Here is a 9,876-nt window from a genome sequence, read left to right as displayed (position 1 = left end):
CAACAACATTCCTTTACACCAATCCCACCTTTAATCCACCCTTTATTTGTACAAAATAATGTATGAAAAGTTTATTTTATGCTTTTATTGCTTAAAAATCTGTATATATATTTATTGTATATTAGTATTATTTAAATACAGATTTGTTTGTATTAAATGGTACATTCTTACGGCTACGAATATTAAAATACGATTACACGAACTCTGTGAGGATGTTTAACAAGCCACTTTCTCTTTAGTACGATCTCTACATTGCAATCCCACGATATTTATTTATTTATTTATTTACTTATTTATTTATTTATTTATTTATTTATTTATTTATATACAAGAAGGTACGTTGGGTTTATGAGAGTACAAAGACTTGAAGTTTTACATTCATGTAAAGCCACTAGCATGCATAGCTAGTCGTCGCTATGATCAGCGACGACACTGATGGTCGTCGCCACTAAATTGTACCTGATTTACTTGATGGCCACTAACCCTATTGGCCTCGACGAGGAGAGGAAGCCGGCGGCTTGTTGAAGATCTCTCCATTTGCCTTGGTGATCTTTTCCAGGCATATATTTAAATTCAGCACAGTTTTGGCAGTTCCGGCGTCGGTGGGTAGGCGGTTCCATGGGTTTATTTATTTATTTGTATATATATATATATATATATATATATATATATATATATATATATATATATATATATATATATATATATATATATATATATATATATATATATATAATATAAGAAGGTACATTGGGTTTATTAGAGTACAGAGACTTGAAGTTTTACATTCTTGTAAAGCCACTAGCACGCATAGCGTATCAGGCAGATCCTTAATCTATCATAATTTGAAGTAGGTAATTTCTAGCAAAATTTACACTGCAGTCTACACAATGAACATAGAAATGTGCCTTAATGCCAATAGTGACTGCCCAGACAGGTACAAGTGGAGTGTTGTCAACGCTTACGTCGATCACTGAGCGGTTCGAAGCAGGTCGATGAAGAACTCTGTAGGGTAAGGCAGATCCTAGTCAACAATGGCTTCTCTAACGGTTATGTTGAAGACGTCATTAAAAGAAAGGTGAAATGCCATCCAACCTCTGAAGAATCAACTAACACAACACTTGTACCTCCAATTAGACTGTTTTACAGGAACTTCTTTTCGACTTCTCTTAAAACGGAGGAAAGTGTCCTGAAAGATATTATTAATAGGAACGTTATCCCCACAGATACAAATCAGAAGATACAATTAACAATTTACTACAAAAACAAGAAGACGGCCAACCTACTCATGAAGAACTCTCCAGACACCAAACAGAACGCCTTGAAAGAAACTAGGCGATTAACAATGCACAAACAACAGGGGCTTCATCAAGGCACATAATCTCCTCACACAACCAGACCATCACCAGAGAAATCTTAACAAGCAACACAGAAATTATTGACAGATACAACGACAACAGGAGACTCGACATCAGCGAGGCACTACACATCAAAAAGTCAAAACCAACAATCAACAGCTAATTAACACATAATTACATTCTACCCACTTCAGATTCAGATTCAGATTCAGATGTTTATTCAGGTAAGGTATATACATACAAGTGATGTTACATTAATGGATTGATATATAGATAGAGCTAGTACATACAATGCCTAAAGCCACTATTACGCAATGCGTTTCGGGCAAGAAAACATTAATATCTAGAACTTAATACTAATTGAGCATAAAGAATAAAAGATGTTGAGAACAAATACAAATAAAGATAAAAAAAAAAAGGGGGAACATGACTGAAAAAGCAGCACAAATACAATAGGTTGACAAACAGTGTTGATTAAAAAAAAAAAAAAAAAAAATAACAGACATGGGTTGACAATAGAGGAGTGAGGTAGATTACAGGGAATTTATTAGGTAGTGTTTAGTTTTTATCTTAAACTGGTTGAGAGAGGTACAGTCTTTAACATGGTTGGGAAGGTCATTCCACATTCTGGGCCCCTTGATTTGCAGAGCATTTCTAGTTTGATTAAGACGTACTCTAGGAATATCAAAACTGTATTTATTTCTGGTGTGGTGCTCATGAGTCTAGCAGCTTTTGCTGGTCTTGTTCCTCCTGGGAGACGGAACGTTGAGCTGAAAATGTACTGATACATGCAGTCATTTTGCTGAGAGCTTCCTCCTGCTTTTTTAAGGCTTCATCAGTTTTCCGAAGGTTGTTTTCCTCATGGAGATCATTCAAATCATGCTGTAGTTGGTCTTGGCTAGCCTTGTAGTTTCTAATATCCTCGCGGAGGAGGGTTATTTCTTGTTGTTGTTGGAGATTAGCGCGGTTCGCTAGATTCTCGTTGAGAAGACTCAAGATGATAGAATTTTGTGACTCGAGGACGACCCCGACGACACTTAACGACCCCGAACTAACACAGAAGCAAGAAGATAAAACACGAAATGGTCTACCCATTGATTCACTTGCTCATCTCAATCATGTCCTGTATCACCTCATCTCAGTCATGTCCTGTATCACCTCATCTCAATCATGTCCTGTTTCACCTCATCTCAATCATGTCCTGTATCACCTCATCTCAATCATGTCCTGTATCACCTCATCTCAAGTTCAAGTTCAAGTTCAAGTATGTTTATTGAGATAAGCAATAAATACATCTCAAAGGGATAGAGTAGCTTAGGCTATTTCTACCCCCCCTCTACTTCAAGTCCCTCAAGGGGCGCACAAATTCAGTGAGTACAAATAGACATATAGCAGTACAAAAATCCCATTTAACATTGCATACAGCAAGTACAGCATATAATTGTTACATTCTTGGGGCAAAATTCTTGTAGCTCCTAAGTATACTGTCTATTATACCATTATCACACATCCAAACAATTTGATGTGGTACACTATTTATTTCCTTATTTCTATATTTTTCAATAAGGTGACACTCTAATACATAATGTTCTAAGGTGTGGGCGGACGGCATACTACATAATTTACACTCCTTATCTTTTTCACTGACATCAACACCGTATTGCCAGATATATTTATATCCTAATCGTAATCTCATGTAAATTGAATCCTTCCAAGTAGACTTTCCTTTACCATAAGTGAAGGACGAATTTGTATTTATTATTGAATAATTCTTAAGTGTGTTACTACTGTCCACCATTGCCATTCTCTTTATCATTTCTTCACCCTCCTGAATCACCTTGAGTCTTGTTTTTATTTGTTTCAAGGTTAACTGACATACAACATCAACAAGAGTTTTTTCAGTGGCTCTCTTCGCTATGTCATCAACTACCTCATTCAACAGTATTCCCACATGTGAAGGGATCCACATGAATCTTACTTTATACCCAGTTTTTTCTAGTCTCTTAACATTCTCTCTACACTCTATCACAATATTCTGATATACTGGGCGTCTGCTATTTAAAGACTCTAACGCTCCTCTGCTGTCAATAAAGAAGCAAGCATTTTTTCCACATTTGACTACTTCCTGTAATCCTGCTAATACTCCTTGGAGTTCAGCCTGCGTTGAAGAGACATTGTCAGTTAAGCGGCGTCCAATAACAGTATCTACAGTGCCGATGTCAGTGTACTCCCTGATCAAGACTCCACATCCTGCCTTCCCATCCCTAGCTACTGACCCATCACAATATACATGTAGAGTGTTTTCCGTAGGTAGTTTTCTAATTATACAATCATATGTTGCCCTCAGCTCTCCTATTTCATACATACTTTTTTTCTTATGCAAGGGAGTAATTACTACATCTACATTACAATCCTCCCATGGTGGTGTAAATTTTCTCTTGGGCACAGCAATACACTCTGTAATAACATCATACTTTATAACATTATAACATAATTTATTCATATATACTCTCTTCTTCATCATACACTGTTCACTACTTCCCACCTTTTGAACCGAGAGGATTAATTCATTAGCTCCCCCACCTCTCATTAATCTAATGGCAGAGGCTACATTTATCTCTGAAATTCTATCCCCAATACTCTGCAGATTCAACTCCATCCTCATTATCTCAATCATAGCATTTCTTGGGCATCCTAAGATAATTCTCATTGCTTCATTTTGTACCTTCTCCAACTTGCCCATCCTACCTTTACCAAAACAAGAAATGACAGGTGCGGCATAATCAATAAGAGATCTTACAGTACTCAAGTATAACATTCGTAGCACAGGGACTCCCACTCCCTTTCCACAGCATGCCAAAGCCTTCAGAGGTTGTAATCTCTTCCGACATTGACCCAACAGTCTGTTCATCTCAGCTTCCAAACTCTCATGGGTATATCCAACATATATGCCTAAATATTTATATATATTAACTCTCTCTATATTTTTATCGTTTATTTTCAAAACAATGGGGCTCCGACTTCTACATTCAAACTTAGTTTTGTTTTCATTAACCACCAATCCCATATGGTGACACAGGTTTCCGAAATTGTCCAACACTGTTTGAACCTTTGAAATATCTTTGCCCTGAAATAAAATATCATCGGCATATATGATCGGAGTTACCCCATTTGAGTATCTCTCAGATGCTATCTTATTCATTAGTACATTAAACAGGGTGGGACTCAAAACTCCTCCCTGAGGTGTGCCGAGTTCAAAAGACCTCACACCTGACATACAACCTTGATACCACACCTGAGCCTTCCTTTCGTAAAGATAATCCCCTATCCAACGCAATAATTTCCCTTTAACACCAAGACTAGCTAATTCATATAAAATAACCTCTTTGTTGGCTTTATCAAAAGCTCCTTGTAAATCAATGAAAATTCTATAATAATCATTTTCATTAGCTAGACATTTAATAATACAATCAGAGGTACTTTTTCCTTTGAGGAACCCGAACAAATTACTAGACAGCTGATCACCTATTATATATAAAAGTCTATTTAAAATGATCCTCTCCATCATTTTACAAAAACACGAGGTTAAAGACACAGGTCTATACTCTCCATTGGCTTTAGGGATAGGGATGATCATAGCTTTTTTCCATTTACTGGGAATACTGCCCTCTTTATAACTAATATTAAAGAGGTCTAAAAGTGGGCTTTTCGTCATAGTGGCAAGTTCATTAAGTATTTCATAAGTTACTCCATCCTCCCCAGGTGCGGTAGATTTCCCAACTTTAATCGCCGTTATTAGTTCTTCTCTGGTAATACCTGTGCAAGTGACATCACCACTGTTACCTGCTATAAGTATAAAATCCTTTCTTAGATCTTTCCAAGAATCTAATGACTCTCTCGTTACAGCGGGTAATGAACTAAGTTTGGCAGCTTCCGCCCATTTATTTACGAGCTCATTTGCAATTCCTTGCGGGTCTGGATGTGCAACAAAATTGTGCTTTTTACCCCTTATTTTATTTACGTCTTGCCAGATTTCCTTCAAGTTTCTGTTACTCCCAACTTTCTCTGCAAATTCCTGCCAATACTTGCTCCTAATTTCCTTTCTCTTCTCCCCACACAGCCTAGCAACTGCCAGTAAAGCATTCTTCCCTTCCTCAGTCCTACCATTCCTATTCCAATCCCTGTGAGCTCTCCTCATTGTTAATGTCCACCCCTTAAGCATCTTGTCATGTGTATAATTTTCTTTTCTGGGGGGATGCCTTTTTATACTAGATGGTTTCCGGTTCAATGTTGCATTAAATACATCTACCTCCTTAATTAAATCTTCATAAAATGCTTCTGCCGAAACCGGCTTATAAGTATCATACCAAGACTTAATATGGCCGACAAGACCCCTTAATTCTCCCTCATTAAACTTTAACCTTTTCCTCTGAAGGCAGGCATGCTTTTTATCTAGTTTAAGCTGTATTTGTAATGCAAAATGATCACTTAGCATTTCATCCACAGTAAGACAATTCCCCTCTATGCCCTCAGCATTTATTAAACAAGCATAATCTAATCTCCCTCCCCTCAAATGAGTAGGAGAGGGCTCGCCCAGCAGTTGAACATCTTCATGTTCCTGCAAAAACTGGTACCATCTGCCACCATTCCTATTTGCTTTACCCCTTGATCCTAAAGCTGGATGTCTGGCATTAAAATCCCCTACCACAAGTGTATCTTCAGAAAAGAAGGAATCTGGCAAGTATCGTAAATCAAGGGAGCTATCAGAGATGTATAGATTAATGAAATTTAACTCTCGGTCCTTTAATTGTATCCGCAAGCTAATACTTTCAATACCTCTATATCTCTGAGGAATTCCAGTTATCTCGGCAGGTATGGTACTTTTGACATAACATGAGACCCCCCTAGTTCCTCCATCAGCATATAAGTGAAAGCCTCTATAGCCATTTAGCCTCAGTATGCTACCATCCCTATCCCCAGTTTCCTGGAGTGCTACTATGTCAATATCCTCTCTAAGAGTATAATAGTGTACATCCACTGCTCTAGTTTTTAATCCATTAATGTTCCAAGATAATATTCTCAATTTACTTTCATCCATGATTAATAATAAAACTACCTTTACCCTGTCCGTCACATTCCATGAGATACAAGAGTACCTTAGAAACTTCCTTCCAACACCGTAACATTTTTTCTTTCTCCTCACCTTCACAACTACTACTAACATCGAAGGTAATATTTTTCATATCTATTTTCTTTGTTATTTCTGTAACCCGTTTTACTTTAACCGTTCTTTCACCATTTGTCACAACAGCTGGAGGTTGAACACCGCTAACACTACTAGAAAGTGTATTCTCCTGACTATCCTCTATCATCGTTACCTCATGCACATCATTACTTTCTTCTACGCACGTTTCACTTTCCATTTCACGTCTCGTTTTACTTTCAATTACACGTCCTGTTTCACCACCATCTTTACCCCGTCCACCTTCCATAGCCAATTTTTCCAATGCCTCAATCCTCTTATCTAGTTTTTTTAGATACTCCAAAATTTGATTACCAACCTCAGAGGTGACCATATTGTCCTGAACCTTGTCGTCACAAGGTTTCAGTTTTTCCACTGCATGATGTACTTTCCCTAAGCTCGCCTTTACTTTCTCCGTCCCTTTTTCCCACACATTGATCATAGGGACTGCCGTTGGCTTCCAACTGTTTCCTCCATGTTCCTCTTGCACAATTTTTCCTTGCTGCGAGGATACATCTATCCTGCTTGTAGGACCCGTTCTAGTCTCTTTCAGATGAGGCTTCATGGGGCATAGAGAGGAACCAGCATTGTGGCTGCCTCGACAGTTGCAACAAAATGGGATAATCTTTTCACTTCTTTCAATCTTGACTCTACACTCTCGCGAGTCGTGATTTTTCCCACAATACCGACACCTGGGGTCAAACTGGCATTTCCATGCCATATGTCCCCAACGTGAACACTTCATGCACAGTATAGGCTCCTCAACGTATTTTGCAACGTTCCTATAGCCTAGTCCTTGCACAAAAATTTTCTCCGGCGCCTCACCCTTTACCAAGGCAACAACCTGGCTTCGTTTGTCACCACGAACACTGTTCCTCTTGGCCCAGACAACATTATCATTGTTAAGAAGAAGACAGTCAGGATCCAAATAAGTTGGAAACTTGAAAACTATGATCTTTGTGTGCAACATACCTTCTTCTGGAGGAACCATCACTACATTCTCAAATCCAACCGTCGTGAGGCGTTCCACGGCCTGTTCAGTCCCAACTGTTATGTAGGGCCGGTGAAGACCCTCCTTGAAAAGTGGTTCGTATTCCAAACATTGTTTAGCCAAACGTACCGTCCACTCTAGCTTTTGGTGGAAATTCAATTGGCATGTTGTAGGGAACAACAGCCTCTTCCTTCTTGTCTTGTCTTGAGTCTTGCCGAGTAGGGTCTCATTCTTTGGTCTCTTTGCAATCTCATCGTCACTCTCACTGTCTCGCTGTCTGTTATTATTTCTCCGTTTCTTTTTGTTCACTACTAATTCAAACGGTCGATTATCATCTTGTCTGTCCTCCTCACTGCCACTTGGGCATACCGCCTCAGCCATTTCTTCGACGTTGTCAATAATCGAGAACAAATGCACAATATCCTGTATCACCACGTGCAAAAAACGAAGAGTGTGGGGCAATCCTCCACCTCCCACCAATCAGCGGACGCCAAGAGCGCCAACCTTGCGACCGCACACAACCGTGGTCTGGATACAACTGTCACCTCATCTCAATCATGTCCTGTATCACCTCATCTCAATCATGTCCTGTATCACCTCATCTCAATCATGCCCTGTATCACCTCATCTCAATCATGTCCTGTATCACCTCATCTCAATCATGTCCTGTATCACCTTACCCCAAGTGAATATAAGAAATGACAGAGTATGTAAAATTGTTTTTGAAAATTTAAGAAGTTTAGTTTTTTTATAGTTCAGTTATTATACACCCCATACCCATCTTGTGGGCGGCAGTGGAAAGGGTTACAGAGGCACATAATGGGCTCAGGGACTGAACCCCACAATTCATTTAGCTAAGTAAGTTGCAATCTTGATGAGCTAGTTACAAAATTCAGTATAAGTCGTCACATCATAAATAGGTTCGAGATCGACCACAAGTACAGGTTCTAAATTAAGCAACTGACATAGGTGGAGAGCTAGTGTCACAATTGATATGTTTGTCCTGCACACCGCCCCCCATCCAGTGGGCAGCGGTGGATAGGTTACAGTCACTTAGTTACTACCTACAGTTAGCAAACTGGGGATATTTTACTAAAATTTCTGGTAGCAGATCATTTTGAATTAAATATTTACACATTGCTGGAACATTGGTTATAGAATTATCTCTGAATTCACGTATCTTTTCGCACTCCATCACATAGTGACGGAGGGTGTGCGAATAATTTTGTTGACACAGTTTACATGCATTTGGTCAGGTCTACATCAGCAGATATTGAGAATTCCCAGAGATACGTGTAACCGAGTCTAAGCCGAGCAGTAGTAACATCTAGAAGTCTGCTGATTTTATTGGATGAACCATAGATGTGTGGCTCCTCTTGCATGATAGTATGATGATAGATGGAATTATTGGTGTCGATTTCACTTTGCCTCAGATCTACAAGATCTTGTTGAAGTTCTCGGTGTACTGCTGCTCTCAGATTGCTCATTGACAATCCAAGGTTACACTCAACGGCTCCTTTAAAGGCAGATTCTTTGGCTAACTTATCAGCTCTGTCATGCATTTGGAGGCCAACATGAGATGGAGACCACATGAAATGGACTCTGTTACCATCCTTAATAATTTTGTTGTATTTGTGTCTAGCTTCGGACACGAGCATGTTACAATTATGTCTTAAAGAGTTGAGAGCATTTAAGGATGATAAGGAGTCACTTACAATTAATGTATCAAGTTTGGAGACTTGTACACATTTCAGTGCAAGGATCAAGGCAAATAGTTCGGTCTGAAGGGTAGAGGCCCAATTATTTATAGTTCATAAGCCATCACCCATTGTCAGAACAACTGCACTTCCAGCTGCACCCGTGGGGCGGTGTAGGGAACCATCAGTGTATATGATTTGAGAAAGAGAATGCTCTGTGGAGAGAGCATCAATATGGCTTAAGGCATTGAGCTTTGCCTCAAGACGAAGCTTGGGCTGATCTCTAATTTGTTTCTAGGGTGGAAACGGAGGGATTAAAATTGGAATGGGTGTAATCTCCCAAGGTACAGGAAAGTGCCGTTGTTGTTTCTCTTGGTACATATTAAAACCTGATACATTTTGAGATCATTTCCAGTTTTAGTTATCCATTTGGAACAATGCTGACCTTCAATAAAGAAATTCTAGAGGGCTTCTGTGTAAGGGTTAGGATGAGTTAGCCTAAGCATTTTTTAAACCAATTTGACAGTTAATTTCAATAACACGATCAACAACGCTCGGAATATTAAGTTCCTTTCTCATGTTAAGCAT

The sequence above is a fragment of the Procambarus clarkii genome, chromosome 29 (assembly GCF_040958095.1).
Source record: "Procambarus clarkii isolate CNS0578487 chromosome 29, FALCON_Pclarkii_2.0, whole genome shotgun sequence".
Classification (NCBI taxonomy): Eukaryota; Metazoa; Arthropoda; class Malacostraca; order Decapoda; family Cambaridae; genus Procambarus; species Procambarus clarkii.
Note: the sequence above shows the minus strand (reverse complement) of the source record.